Here is a 16,376-nt window from a genome sequence, read left to right as displayed (position 1 = left end):
TCACGCAGCTTAGAGGGCGCCTTTAACTCTCAACAACACCCGCGACTATTACTCTGCTCTGAAGAATCAGTCACATGGAGCAGATAAACTCTCCACAGCGCCACGCACACACGGGCGAGAAGCCGTTCAATTGCTCTGTGTGTGGGAAGGCATTTTCACGTAAATCAAATCTTCACAGTCACCAGAAAACACACTCGAGCGAGAATCCATTCAAGTGCTCTCTTTGTGGGAAGGCATTTGCATGGAAGTCAGCTCTTCACAGGCACCAGAAAACACACTCGGGTGAAAAGCCATTAAATTGCTCTACGAGGGAGAGGACATGTTCACAGTCATCACCCCGAAACAAGCATCAAAGTGCTGAAATGAGTCCTGAAAAAAATGCATGTTTCGAACCTAGGCAGGTGGATCCTGAGAGATTGCTGAATGTAGCGGATGCAATGAGTCCTGACGACAATTCCTCTTTCGACCCCATGAAGTTGGATCCGGAGAGATGGCTGGATGTAGTGGAGTTTCTGAAAACTCAAACGTATTGAGTACATCGGTTAACTGTTGAATTATGTATATTCGTGTCTCTTAGATATTTTTACAGCGATTTCCATTACTCCAAGCAAGAGTGATCTTGTCAATGCTTTATAATGTGTACAGATGAAAGTCTTCCTTTTAAGTTCCAGAAGTGTTCACTCATTTTAGGATGACAACAATGTTATACTTATATAGATGCGTTGCTTCGTCTGGTGGTTGTATCATCGGGACTGGTAAATGTGTGGTGTTTATGGTAGAATGTGCCATGTCATCTTCTCACAGCTAATTGCGTGTTAAAGTTTATTCTAGACATCGTCACGTTAAGGTGGTGCTTTGTAGTCCTATCGGACTACTTGGTGATGTGTTGTGAAGCGCAGTGGTTGTGTGGTGGTTCAATTTCTAATTTTACTCTCGTGGTTAAGTGGTTTTGTTGAGCTAAAGTTGGAGAAATACTGTGATCACAACTTTGCTCAATATTTTAAACATGTTTTTTAATTGTTTTTATTATAGTGTAATAAATAAAATAACTTAAAATAATAGGTTTCAGAGTGTGCGTGGATTGCACGTTCGTTGTTCTAGTGTTTGATGGCTTGGACTTCTGGACGAATGGCTTCAGTCGAAAAGGACGTCAATGGGGAAATCGACGTTCACGTGTTGAATTTTAAGAATATGTTTTAACTGTTGAAATTGTGAAATAATTTGTCTAGTTCCTTCCTGTTTGAGCATGCGTTTTAATAAAGATTTCAATACGAGTATTAACGTGAATTTTCTTGCAGATTAATAAAGACCTGAATTGTTTTTAAAGATGACTGATCGTACGTTATTTCAACCATATCCTTCCTTGAAAAAACACGGACGAGTAGACATACACACACAAGTGTGCTTATAAACACGACTGTCTATACAGCGGTGTGCAATCACACACGAGTGTGCATGTGTTTCTACGCGTTTTAACTTTAATTTACTTGCAGAACAATAAAGACCTGACATGTTAAAGATGAATAATCGTCCCTTATTGCTACAATGTTCATAGCGAACACGCGTGGAGGCGAGTTTCAGGTGAAGCATCTCCAGCACACAAGTTTACCCTCACCTGGCAGCATCGTGGCTGTCCGCTGATCACACTCATGACGTCACTCATGACGTCACACGCACGAGCTGTAGGGGCGGGGCTCTGTCCGCTCAGTGGCGCTGTTTTCATTAATTTAGCACCACGAGCGGGGAGTCTCATCCCTGTAGTTCCCTGTTGTGGTGCCGCATTCATCACCTCGTTGCCCCTCAATTCTTTGTACGAAACAATATTAAAATAAGTTGTGTGTTCCAATACACATACTTACACGGGTACACATATACACTCCCTTGTACACACACCCACACACGAGTGGACATACACAACGGTGGAGAACAATGCACGAATGTGCATCCACCCCGCTTTGTACACACAAAGATAAAGATCCCCCATATAGCCTTAACAGACTGTAGGGGCAAGTGCTATTAGCGAGCACCTATGAAGGACCCAACGGTACACGAGGGGTGGGTGGTCAGCACCACGCCCGACCGCCTTTGTCTCCCCAGTGACGATGTTTACACACCATGTATCACGGGGTGGGTGGGTAGTCTGGTGATAGTGGTCATGGTTGGCAGCGATCCACGACCACAACAACCACCCCTACTGTGTGGTGGACATGCATAGAGAGTTCGTGGCGATCTCTTCAGACGGGTTACAGGGACATCGATACGCCGTGCATCAACAAGTAAGTGTCTTCGTTAGTGGATACAACTGGTAGTCGCGTGTAGCTCGACTTACGAGACGTTACTGTGTCTCGGTTAGACGTTAGTGAGAGTTTGCTTTGTGTGGATTTGAGACAGACATTCACGCAGCTTAGAGGGCGCCTTTAACTCTCAACAACACCCGCGACTATTACTCTGCTCTGAAGAATCAGTCACATGGAGCAGATAAACTCTCCACAGCGCCACGCACACACGGGCGAGAAGCCGTTCAATTGCTCTGTGTGTGGGAAGGCATTTGCACGTAAATCAAATCTTCACAGTCACCAGAAAACACACTCGAGCGAGAATCCATTCAAGTGCTCTCTTTGTGGGAAGGCATTTGCATGGAAGTCAGCTCTTCACAGGCACCAGAAAACACACTCGGGTGAAAAGCCATTAAATTGCTCTACGAGGGAGAGGACATGTTCACAGTCATCACCCCGAAACAAGCATCAAAGTGCTGAAATGAGTCCTGAAAAAAATGCATGTTTCGAACCTAGGCAGGTGGATCCTGAGAGATTGCTGAATGTAGCGGATGCAATGAGTCCTGACGACAATTCCTCTTTCGACCCCATGAAGTTGGATCCGGAGAGATGGCTGGATGTAGTGGAGTTTCTGAAAACTCAAACGTATTGAGTACATCTGTTAACTGTTGAATTATGTATATTCGTGTCTCTTAGATATTTTTACAGCGATTTCCATTACTCCAAGCAAGAGTGATCTTGTCAATGCTTTATAATGTGTACAGATGAAAGTCTTCCTTTTAAGTTCCAGAAGTGTTCACTCATTTTAGGATGACAACAATGTTATACTTATATAGATGCGTTGCTTCGTCTGGTGGTTGTATCATCGGGACTGGTAAATGTGTGGTGTTTATGGTAGAATGTGCCATGTCATCTTCTCACAGCTAATTGCGTGTTAAAGTTTATTCTAGACATCGTCACGTTAAGGTGGTGCTTTGTAGTCCTATCGGACTACTTGGTGATGTGTTGTGAAGCGCAGTGGTTGTGTGGTGGTTCAATTTCTAATTTTACTCTCGTGGTTAAGTGGTTTTGTTGAGCTAAAGTTGGAGAAATACTGTGATCACAACTTTGCTCAATATTTTAAACATGTTCTTTAATTGTTTTTATTATTGTGTAATAAATAAAATAACTTAAAATAATAGGTTTCAGAGTGTGCGTGGATTGCACGTTCGTTGTTCTTGTGTTTGATGGCTTGGACTTCTGGACGAATGGCTTCAGTCGAAAAGGACGTCAATGGGGAAATCGATGTTTACGTGTTATATTTTAAGAATATGTTTTAACTGTTGAATTCCTATTGGGAAATCATCTGCCTAGTTCCTTCCTGTTTGAGCATGCGTATTAATAAAGATTTTGATACGAGTGTTAACGTGAATTTTCTTGCAGATTAATAAAGACCTGAATTGTTTTTAAAGATGACTGATCGTGCGTTATTTCAACCATATCCTTCCTTAAAAAAAACACGGACGAGTAGACATACACACACAAGTGTGCTTATAAACACGACTGTCTATACAGCGGTGTGCATTCACACACGAGTGGGCATGTGTCTCGACGAGTTTTAACTTTAATTTTCTTGCAGAACAATAAAGATCTGACATGTTAAAGATGACTAATCGTCCCTTATTGCTACAATGTTCATAGCGAACACGTGTGGAGGCGAGTTTCAGGTGAAGCATCTCCAGCACACAAGTTGACCCTCACCTGGCAGCATCGTGGCTGTCCGCTGATCACACTCATGACGTCACACTCATGACGTCACACGCACGAGCTGTAGGGGCGGGGCTCTGTCTGCTCAGTGGCGCTGTTTTCATTAATTTAGCACCACGAGCGGGGAGTCTCATCCCTGTAGTTCCCTGTTGTGGTGCCGCATTCATTACCACGTTGCCCCTCAATTCTTTGCACACGAGGCTATAATATAATAAGTAGTGCGTTCCACTCAGAGGTCGAAAACGGGTTTTGATTCCTTACCCGTACCCTTAAGCTAAACACGGAATTATGCATGTAGATGTATGTAATTATTCAAACAGTGGGATGTACATACATATTAAAGTTTAATTAGTTAAGCTATGTTGATTAATATGCGGATTGTAAATGTAGAAATTAACTATTTAATGCAATAGCCAAGTCGAGAACAAAGGATTTGAATGCTAGAGGGGAGTTATAAGGGGCTTAAAATCAGATCTCAAGACCATTTCGAGAGGGATTTCGCTGTGGATAGACGCGCAACTCCTCGCTGTGCAGATTACCCTTCTCCTGCGAGACCCAGCCTGGCGAGCACGATTGCGTGGCGACTCGGAGAGTTCGTGGCGATCTCTTCAGACGGGTTACAGGGACATCGACACGCCGTGCATCAACAAGTAAGTGTCTTCGTTAGAGGATAAAACTGGTAGTCGCGTGTAGCTCGACTTACGAGACGTTACTGTGTATCGGTTAGACGGTAGTGAGAGTTTTCTTGTGTGGATTTTATTTAGACATCCACGCAGCTTAGAGGGTGCCTTTAACTATCAACAACAACCGAGACTGTTACTCTGCTCTGAAGAATCAGTCACATGGAGCAGATGAACTCTCCACAGCGCCACGCACACACGGGCGAGAAGCCGTTCAATTGCTCTGTGTGTGGGAAGGCATTTTCACGGAAATCACATCTTAACACTCACCAGAAAACACACACGGGCGAGAAGCCATTCAAGTGCTCTGTGTGTGGGAAGGCATTTTTACAGAAATCACATCTTAACACTCACAAGAAAACACACACGGGCGAGAAGCCATTCAATTGTTCTGTGTGTGGGAGGGCATTTGCATGGAAATCAAATCTTCACAGTCACCAGAAAACACACTCAGGCGAGAAGCCATTCAAGTGCTCTCTTTGTGGGAAGGCATTTGCAAGGAAGTCAGATCTTCACAGGCACCAGAAAACACACTCGAGTGAAAAGACATTTAATTGCTCTACGAGGGAGAGGACATGTTCACAGTCATCACCCCGAAACAAGCATCAAAGTGCTGAAATGAGTCCTGAAAAAAATGCATGTTTCGAACCTAGGCAGGTGGATCCTGAGAGATTGCTGAATGTAGTGGATGCAATGAGTCCTGACGACAATTCCTCTTTCGACCCCATGAAGTTGGATCCGGAGAGATGGCTGGATGTAGTGGAGTTTCTGAAAACTCAAACGTATTGAGTACATCTGTTAACTGTTGAATTATGTATATTCGTGTCTCTTAGATATTTTTTCAGCGATTTCCATTACTCCAAGCAAGAGTGATCTTGTCAATGCTTTATAATGTGTACAGATGAAAGTCTTCCTTTTAAGTTCCAGAAGTGTTCACTTATTTCAGGATGACAACAATGTTATACTTCTATAGATGCGTTGCTTCGTCTGGTGGTTGTATCATCGGGACTGGTAAATGTGTGGTGTTTATGGTAGAAGGTGCCATGTCATCTTCTCACAGCTAATTGCGTGTTAAAGTTTATTCTAGACTTCGTCACGTTAAGGTGGTGCTTTGTAGTCCTATCGGACTACTTGTTGAAGTGAAGCGCAGTGGTTGTGTGGTGGTTCAATTTCTAATTTTACTCTCGTGGTTAAGTGGTTTTGTTGAGCTAAAGTTGGAGAAATACTGTGATCACAACTTTGCTCAATAATAGGTTTCAGAGTGTGCGTGGATTGCACGTTCGTTGTTCTTGTGTTTGATGGCTTGGACTTCTGGACGAATGGCTTCAGTCGAAAAGGACGTCAATGGGGAAATCGACGTTTACGTGTTAGATTTTAGGAATATGTTTTAACTGTTGAAATTGGGAAATAATTTGCCCAGTTCCTTCCTGTTTGAGCATGCGTATTAATAAATATTTCGATACGAGTGTTAACGTGAATTTTCTTTTAGATTAATAAAGACCTGAATTGTTTTTAAAGATGACTGATCGTACGTTATTTCAACCATATCCTTCCTTAAAAAAAAACACGGACGAGTAGACATACACACACAAGTGTGCTTATAAACACGACTGTCTATACAGCGGTGTGCAATCACACACGAGTGTGCATGTGTTTCTACGCGTTTTAACTTTAATTTTCTTGCAGAACAATAAAGACCTAACATGTTAAAGATGACTAATCGTCCCTTATTGCTACAATGTTCATAGCGAACACGTGTGGAGGCGAGTTTCAGGTGAAGCATCTCCAGCACACAAGTTGACCCTCACCTGGCAGCATCGTGGCTGTCCGCTGATCACACTCATGACGTCACACTCATGACGTCACACGCACGAGCTGTAGGGGCGGGGCTCTGTCCGCTCAGTGGCGCTGTTTTCATTAATTTAGCACCACGAGCGGGGAGTCTCATCCCTGTAGTTCCCTGTTGTGGTGCCGCATTCATCACCACGTTGCCCCTCAATTCTTTGTACGACATAATATGAAAATAAGTTGTGTGTTCCACTACACAAACTTACACGAGTACACATATACACTCCCTTGTACACACACCCACACACGAGTGGACATACACAGCGGTGGTGAAAAATGCACGAATGTGCATCCACCACGCTTTGTACACACAAAGATAAAGATCACCCGTATAGCATTAACAGACTGTAGGGGCAAGTGCTGTTAGCGAACACCTATGAAGGTCGCAACGGTACACGAGGGGGTGAGTGGCCAGCACCACGCCCGACCGCCTTTGTCTCCCCAGTGGCAATGTTTACACACCGCACCAGGTACTCATTTGAGGCTGAGTCGACCTAGGGGAGGCCCGGGACCAGTTCGGATAATCGTCCCTGGTGTTGGCCGTGAGCGGGAATCGAACCCGTGTCACCGGGTTCATAGCGCAGCGCGCTAACCGCTACACCACCGCTCCCCACATATACACTCCGTTGTACACACACCCACACACGAGTGGACATACACAGTGCTGTAGGAAAATGCACGAATGTGCATACACACCGCTTTGTACATACACACACGGGTGCACATGCATACACGAGTGCGTACACCCATTTGTGCATCTATACATACGACACATATGTATAGATGCACAAATGAGTGTAAATGCATCGGGGTGTAGATACATGCACAGTGTAATTGCACACAGCAATATACATAAACACATGTGCACGTATACAGCAGTGTGCATGCTCAGGGATTGCGTTTCAACACACACAAATATGCGAGCACACACGATTGTACATACATACACACATGTACAGACCCACACGTGTCCATGAACGAGTGTAAATACACACACGAGTGCACATGCACACGAATATACCCACAGAGAAGTACACAACCATGTACATACACATGGCTACAGTTCCCTGCTGTAATGGCTGGTGCTTATGCTAGAAGGTGGCATGTGTTGTAATTATTGCACAGCAAATGATGTGAGTGTGTTGTCTTGTTTATTCCAAACTTTGTCACGTTAAGGTGGTGCTTCGTAGTCCTATCGGATTACTTGTTGATGTGGTGTGATGCGCATTGGTTGTGAGGTGTTTCAATTCCTGATGTTACTCTCGTTGTTAAGTGGTCTTGTTGAGCTAAAGTTGGAGAAAGACATTGCTCACTCACGCTTACAAGCGATACCATTTCGATTATCAATAAAAGTGTAAGACAGCAATCGTAATAATTGTCGTGAATTAAATTAAACAAATCACCTTGATTTACTGACGCGCTCATATCAACACAAATACTTAAATATATTTTATAATACAAAGTCAGTACAGTATACATTTGCACCTCTTAGTCGAAGTCGAAGTGGACATCAGCATTTTGATACTTCAGACTGTATGTCGATGTTAAATCCTCTAAACTTGCATCAGTTTAAAGGACATTGTCGGGTGAATATTGGAAAATTAACACGAAGCACGGAATTATGCATGGATATGTAGATCTTTATTTAAACGGAAGCGTACAATTATGCAGTGAGATATGCATATGTATTAAGGTTAAATTACAATGGACGGATTAGCTAAGCTATGTTGCTACATATGCGGATTGTTAATGTAAAAATTAACAATTGAATGCAAAGTCTATGATAATCCAAGACGAGAACAAAGGATTTGAATGCTAGAGGGGAGTTATAAGGGGCTTAAAATCAGTCCTCAAGACCATTTCGAGAGGGATTTCGCTGAGGATAGACGCGCAACTCCTCGCTCTGCAGATTACCCTTCTCCTGCGAGACCCAGCCTGGCGAGCACGATTGCCTGGCGACTGGGAGAATTCGTGGCGATCTCTTAAGACGGGTTACAGGGACATCGACACGCCGTGCATCAACAAGTAAGTGTCTTCGTTAGTGGATAAAACTGGTAGTCGCATGTAGCCCGACTTACGAGACGTTACCGTGTCCCGGTTAGACGTTAGTGAGAGTTTGCTTTTTGGCGACCTGAGCCAAACATCCACGCAGCTTAGAGAGTGCATTTAACTCTCAACAACACCCGCGACTGTTACTCTGCTCTGAAGAATCAGTCACATGGAGCAGATACTCTCTCCACAGCGCCACGCACACACGGGCGAGAAGCCGTTCAATTGCTCTGCGTGTGGGAAAGGATTTTCACGGAAATCAAATCTTCACAGGCACGAGAAAGCACACTCGGGCGAGAAGCCATTCAAATGCTTTGTGTGTGGGAAGGCATTTGCAAGGAAGTCACATCTTCACAGTCACCAGAAAACACACACGGGCGAGAAGCCGTTCAAGTGCTCTGTTTGTGGGAAGGCATTTGCGGAGAAAACAACTCTTAACAGTCACCAGAAAACACACACGGGCGAGAAGCCATTCAAGTGCTCTATTTGTGGTAAAACATTTTCACAGAAATCTAATCTTCACAGTCACCAGAAAACACACTCGGGCGAGAAGCCATTCAAGTGCTCTCTTTGTGGGAAGGCATTTGCATGGAAGTCAGCTCTTCACAGGCACCAGAAAACACACTCGGGTGAAAAGACATTTAATTGCTCTACGAGGGAGAGGACATGTTCACAGTCATCACCCCGAAACAAGCATCAAAGTGCTGAAATGAGTCCTGAAAAAAAATGCATCTTTCGAACCTATGCAGTTGGATCCTGAGAGATGGCTGAATGTAGTGGATGTAACGAGTCCTGACGACAATTCAACTTTCGACCCCATGAAGTTGGATCCGGAGAGATGGCTAGATGTAGTGGAGTTTCTGAAAACTCAAACGTATTGAGTACATCTGTTAACTGTTGCATTGTGTATATTCGCGTATCTAAGATATATTTTTTCAGTGATTTCCAGTACTCCGAGCTAGAGTGATGTTGTGAATGCTCTATAATGTGTTCAGATGAAAGCCTTCCTTTTAAGTTCCAGAAGTGTTCACTTATTTCAGGATGACAACAATGTTATACTTCTATAGATGCGTTGCTTCGTCTGGTGGTTGTTCATCGGGACTGGTAAATGTGTGGTGTTTATGGTAGAAGGTGCCATGTCATCTTCTCACAACTAATTGCGTGTTAAAGTTTATTCTAGACTTCGTCACGTTAAGGTGGTGCTTTGTAGTGCAATCGGATTACTTGTTGATGTGTTGTGAAGCGCAGTGGTTGTGTGGTGGTTCAATTTCTAATTTTACTCTCGTGGTTAAGTGGTTTTGTTGAGCTAAAGTTGGAGAAATACTGTGATAACAACTTTGCTCAATATTTTAAACATGTTCTTAATTTTCGATTTAAAGCTTTCGTGACTGCAGGGATTCATCTTCTTGGTTCTTTCAGGTAAAGTGACGTAGAATGGAAATAATAAAATAATAATATTTTATGATGTTTTATTTTTATTATTTTATTATTTCCATTCTACGTGACTTTACCGAAAGAACCAAGAAGGTTAATTTACTTGCAGAACAATAAAAACCTGACATGTTAAAGATGACTAATCGTCCCTTATTGCTACAATGTTCATAGCGAACACGTGTGGAGGCGAGTTTCAGGTGAAGCATCTCCAGCACACAAGTTTACCCTTTTTTTTGGCTAGTCCCGTGTGTGTTTGTTGTGTGAGGTGTCTTGATAGCAGTCGTTCTCCACTGTAGTCCTGGCATCTGCTGCTCAGATTCCTTCCACAGCTGTGGTCCCAGTGGCACCGTCTCTCCGGGGGGGAACCATGTGGTGTGTGTGTGTGTGACGTGTATCACGGGGTGTGTGGGTGTGTGCCTGGGATGTGTCACGGGGTGGGTGGGTAGTCTGGTGATAGTGGTCATGGTTGGCAGCGATCCACGACCACAACAACCACCCCTACTGTGTGGTGGACATGCCACCACAAAGCAGCACGCGGCGGAGGAGTGAGGTGATCGCTCTCGCCACGCGAGCAAGGCCCCCTCGCTTCCTCTTCTTTCCCTGCATCAACAACAACAACAATAACCGCCATTCGCCACTAAGTGGCGGTGACGTCACCACGACGCTTGTGCCAGGCCAAGTGCACCTTGAGGCTACCACGTGAAGTGTCGAACGCCCGCTGGCAGGAGGTCACGGGGCAGACCCAGCAGGTGCCACGGGTCGACTGACCGAGATTACCGAGATGACTGGCTGATGCACCACCTGTGCCCCCTACTGTACCAACTTGCTGTGCTTTAGCCACCCGGCGCTCCGCTCGTTGTTGTGAGCGTCGCTCCTCCGCCCTCCGTTGTTGTTGGAGGGCGACTGCCTCCAACTGCCCAGTAGCGTCCTTCACGAGCCTGCATCACCACCTGCACCACCTGCACCTCCTCCACCTCCTCCTTTGTCACGTCCTGCATCTCTTCCGTCGTGAGAATTATTTTATTATGTTTTATTTTTATTATTTTATTACTTCCCTTCTACGTGACTTTACCGACAGAACCATTAAGATGAATCTCTGCAGTTTAGAGGGCATTGTCGGGTGAATATTAGCAAATTCACAGGAAGCACGGAATTATGCATGGAGATGTATGTAATTATTCAAACAGAAGTGTACAATTACGCAGTAGGATGTACATACGTATTAAGGTTAAATTACAATGGCCAGATTCGCTAAGCTATGTTGCTACATATGCGGATTGTTAATGTAGAAATTAACATTTGCATGCAAAGTCCATGATAGGCCAAGACGAGAACAAAAGATTTGTATGCTAGAGGGGAGTTATAAGGGGCTTAAAATCAGACCTCAAGACCATTTCGAGAGGGATTTCGCTGAGGATAGACGCGCAACTCTTCGCTCTGCAGATTACCCTTCTCCTGCAATACCCAGCCTGGCGAGCACGATTGCCTGGCGACTGGGAGAGTTCGTTGCGATCTCTACAGACGGGTTACAGGGACATCGACACGCCGTGCATCAACAAGTAAGTGTCTTCGTTAGTGGATAAAACTGGTAGTCGCGTGTAGCCCGACTCACGAGACGTCACCGTGTCCCGGTTAGACGTTAGTGAGAGTTTGCTTCTTGGCGATTTGAGGCAGACATCCACGCAGCTTAGAGAGTGCATTTAACTCTCAACAACACCCGCGACTGTTACTCTGCTCTGAAGAATCAGTCACATGGAGCAGATACTCTCTCCACAGCGCCACGCACACACGGGCGAGAAGCCGTTCAATTGCTCTGCGTGTGGGAAAGGATTTTCACGGAACACAAATCTTCACAGGCACCAGAAAACACACACGAACGAGAAGCCATTCAGGTGCTCTGTTTGTGGGAAGGCATTTGTGGAGAAATCAACTCTAAACAGTCACCAGAAAATACACTCGGGCGAGAAGCCATTCAAGTGCTCTGTTTGTGGGAAGGCATTTGCTCAGAAATCAACTCTGAACAGGCACCAGAAAAAACACTCGGGCGAGAAGCCATTCAAGTGCTCTGTTTGTGGAATGGCATTTTCAGAAAAATCTAATCTTAACAGTCACCAGAAAACACACACAGGCGAGAAGCCATTCAAGTGCTCTGTTTGTGGGAAGGCATTTGCAAGGAAAACAATTCTTCAAAGTCACCAGAAAACACACACGGGCGAGAAGCCGTTCAATTGCTCTATTTGTGGAAAGGCATTTGGGGATAAATCAAATCATCACAGGCATCAGAAAACACACTCTGGTGAAAAGCGAATCAATTGCTCTCCGAGGGAGAGGACATGTTCACGGTCATCACCACGAAACAAGCATCAGAAGATCCGCAATGATAGGGAAGTGAAATCAAAAGGTGTATTGCAAAGTGCTGCAATGAGTCCTGAAAAAAATGCATCTTTTGATCCTATACAGGTGGATCCTGAGAGATCCCTAGATGTAGTGGATGTCATGAGTCCTGACAACAATTCCTTTTTCGACCTCATGCAGTTGGATCCTGAGAGGTTGCTGGATGTAATGAGTCCTGCCGACAATTCCTCTTTCGACCCCATGCAGGTGGACACTGAGAAATGGCTGCTGGAGTGGCTGGAGAGTCAAAGTTTTGAGAACTTCTGTTAACTCTTGAAGTCCTGGAATGTGCATGTTTGTGTCTCTGTTAGATCAGTTAATAAGGTACGAAATATTATTTCCGTGATTTCCAGTACTCCAAGCTAGAGTGATGTTTCGGCCACAACGCAAGCAGCCGTCGTCAGGTGGAGAACAGGTCCGTCAAGTAGTCATTCAGACTCTGTCTACTTGACAGACCTATTCTTCACCTGAAGATGGCTGCTTGCGTTGTGGCCGAAACGTCGTGAAAATTATTTTATTATGTTTTATTTTTATTATTTTATTACTTCGCTTCTACGTGACTTTACCAAAACAACCAAGAAGATTGATCCCTGCAGTCACGAAAGCTTTTAAATCGAAATAGAGTGATGTTGTGAATGCTCTATAATGTGTTCAGATGAACGTATTCCTTTTAAGTTCCAGAAGTGTTCACTTATTTCAGGATGACAACAATGTTATACTTCTATAGATGCGTTGCTTCGTCTGGTGGTTGTATCATCGGGACTGGTAAATGTGTGGTGTTTATGGTAGAAGGTGCCATGTCATCCTCTCACAGCTAATTGCGTGTTAAAGTTTATTCTAGACTTCGTCACGTTAAGGTGGTGCTTTGTAGTCCTATCGGACTACTTGTTGATGTGGTGTGATGCGCAGTGGTTGTGTGGTGGTTCAATTTCTAATTTTACTCTTGTGGTTAAGTGGTTTTGTTGATCTAAAGTTGGAGAAATACTGTGATAACAACTTTGCTCAATATTTTAAACATGTTCTTAATTTTTTTTATCATTGTGTAATAAATAAAATTGCTTAAAGTAATAGGTTTCAGAGTGTGCGTGGATTGCACGTTCGTTGTTCTAGTGTTTGATGGCTTGGACTTCTGGACGAATGGCTTCAGTCGAAAAGGACGTCAATGGGGAAATCGACGTTCACGTGTTGAATTTTAAGAATATGTTTTAACTGTTGAAATTGGGAAATAATTTGCCTAGTTCCTTCCTGTTTGAGCAAGCGTATTAATAAAGATTTCGATACGAGTATTAACGTGAATTTTCTTGCAGATTAATAAAGACCTGAATTGATTTTAAAGATAACTGATCGTACGTTATTTCAACCATATCCTTTCTTTAAAAAACACGGACGAGTAGACATGTACACACAAGTGTGCTTATATGTTTAAGGACACTTGTTGATCAGCGTGTGTCTAGACAACGAAGGGGAATTGTCATATTCTATCAATTAAAATGGTTACAATTGCCGTGGATACCCACGTGTATGGTATAGTTTGTAAGATTTGTTGATTATAATGTAACGCAGCCATTATCACATTTCATATAGCAGAAAGTCTCGTGTGTATTTAGACCTTTGTGTAATGCAGTACCGTGTGTACGAATTTGTTGACACATTTTCCACGTGTTTTCACGGTAAGTGCATCTAATGTGGAGGGGTAACCAGCCCCTCGCAACATTCCGGAGACCTCGAGGGCCGCTGTGATCGCTATGAGCATTCCCTCTGGGACACTGCTCACAGTTACCACAGCTTTACCGTCCGCCGTTGCGGTAGGGGGTTGTTTTTGCAGAACTTGACTCGTGGAAGGGGAATGCCAAACAACAGGGAGAGTGGCTCTTCTTCTTGGTTCTTTCGGTAAAGTCACGTGGAAGGGAAGTAATACAATAATAAAAATAAAAACGTAATAAAAGAATTCTCACGACGTTTCGGCTACAACGCAAGCAGCCTTCTTCATGAAATTAAATCCCTGCAGTTTAGAGGACATTGTCGGGTGAATATTAGCAAATTCACAGGAAGCACGGAATTATGCATGGAGATGTATGTAATTATTCAAACAGAAATGTACAATTACGCAGTCGGATGTACATACGTATTAAGGTTAAATTACAATGGCCAAATTCGCTAAGCTATGTTGCTACATATGCGGATTGTTAATGTAAAAATTAACAATTGAATGCAAAGTCTATGATAATCCAAGACGAGAACAAGATGAATAAGGGGCTAAAAATCAGACCTCAAGACCATTTCGAGAGGGATTTCGCTGAGGATAGACGCGCAACTCCTCGCTCTGCAGATTACCCTTCTCCTGCGAGACCCAGCCTGGCGAGCCCGATTGCCTGGCGACTGGGAGAGTTCGTGGCGATCTCTTCAGACGGGTCACAGGGACATCGACACGCCGTACATCAACAAGTAAGTGTCTTCGTTAGTGGATAAAACTGGTAGTCGCGTGTGTAGTTCGACTTACGAGACGTTACTGTGTCTCGGTTAGACGGTGGTGAGAGTTTGCTTTTTGGCGATTTGAGACAGACATCCACGCAGCTTAGGGTGCCTTTGACTCTCAACGACAACCGAGACTGTTACTCTGCTCTGAAGAATCAGTCAAATGGAGCAGATAAACTCTCCACAGCGCCACGCACACACGGGCGAGAAGCCGTTCAAATGCTCTGTTTGTGGGAAGGCATTTGCACGAAAATCACATCTTCACAGCCACCAGAAAACACACACGGGCGAGAAGCCGTTCAAGTGCTCTGTGTGTGGGAAGGCATTTTCACGGCAATCACATGTTTACAGTCACCAAAAGACACACACGAACGAGAAGCCATTCATGTGCTCTGTTTGTGCGAAGGAATTTGCGGAGAAATCAGTGCTGCAATGAGTCCTGATAAAAATTATTCTTTCGAACCTAGGCAGGTGGATCCGGAGAGAGGGTTGAATGTAGCGGATGTAATGAGTCCTCACGACAATTCCTCTTTCGAACCTATGCAGTTGGATCCCGAGAGACGGCTAGATGTAGTGGATGTAATCAGCGCTGACGACAATTCCACTTTCGACCCCATGAAGTTGGATCCGGTGAGATGGCTGGATGTCGTGGAGTGGTTGAAGACTCAAACTGAAGCCATTCAAGTGCTCTGTTTGTGGAAAGACATTTGCGGATAAATCAAATCTTAACAGTCACCAGAAAACACACACGGGCGAGAAGCTATTCAAGTGATCTTTGTGTGGGAAAGGATTTTCACAGAAATCAAATCTTAACACTCACCAGAAAACACACACGGGCGAAAAGCCGTTCAATTGCTCTATTTGTGGAAAGGCATTTGCATGGAAGTCAGCTCTTCACAGGCACCAGAAAACACACACGGGTGAAAAGCCATTAAATTGGTCTACGAGGGAGAGGACATGTTCACGGTCATCACCCCGAAACAAGCATCAGAAGATCCGCAATGATAGGGAAGTGAAATCAAATAGTGAAATGCAAAGTGCTGCAATGAGTCCTAAAAAAATGCATCTTTCGTTCCTATACAGGTGGATCCTGAGAGACGGCTAGATGTAGTGGAGTGGCTGAAGACTCAAACGTATTGAGTACATCTGTTAACTGTTGCCCTGTGTATATTCGTGTCTCTTAGATATATTTTTTCAGTGATTTCCAGTACACCGAGCTAGAGTGATGTTGTGAATGCTCTATAATGTGTTCAGATGAACGTATTCCTTTTAAGTTCCAGAAGTGTTCACTTACTTCAGGATGACAACAATGTTATACTTCTATAGATGCGTTGCTTCGTCTGATGGTTGTATCATCGGGACTGGTAAATGTTTGGTGTTTATGGTAGAAGGTGCCATGTCATCCTCTCACAGCTAATTGCGTGTTAAAGTTTATTCTAGACTTCGTCACGTAAAGGTGGTGCTTTGTAGTCCT

At 44.0% G+C, this 16,376-nt stretch overlaps 2 pseudogenes; both read left to right on the top strand.

The window, feature by feature from the left end:
- LOC133362250 (zinc finger protein 208-like) overlaps positions 1-4,803 on the top strand; it is a 67,630-nt pseudogene extending 62,827 nt beyond the window's left edge.
- Positions 4,804-4,921: 118 nt separating this feature from the next.
- Positions 4,922-16,376, top strand: part of LOC133362249 (uncharacterized) — a 110,697-nt pseudogene continuing 99,242 nt past the window's right edge.

This window comes from Lethenteron reissneri, unplaced genomic scaffold (assembly GCF_015708825.2).
Source record: "Lethenteron reissneri isolate LAM-NWPU_2019-01 unplaced genomic scaffold, ASM1570882v1 scaffold_141, whole genome shotgun sequence".
NCBI lineage: Eukaryota > Metazoa > Chordata > Hyperoartia > Petromyzontiformes > Petromyzontidae > Lethenteron > Lethenteron reissneri.
Note: the sequence above shows the minus strand (reverse complement) of the source record. Positions and strands in the feature narration are given on the sequence as shown.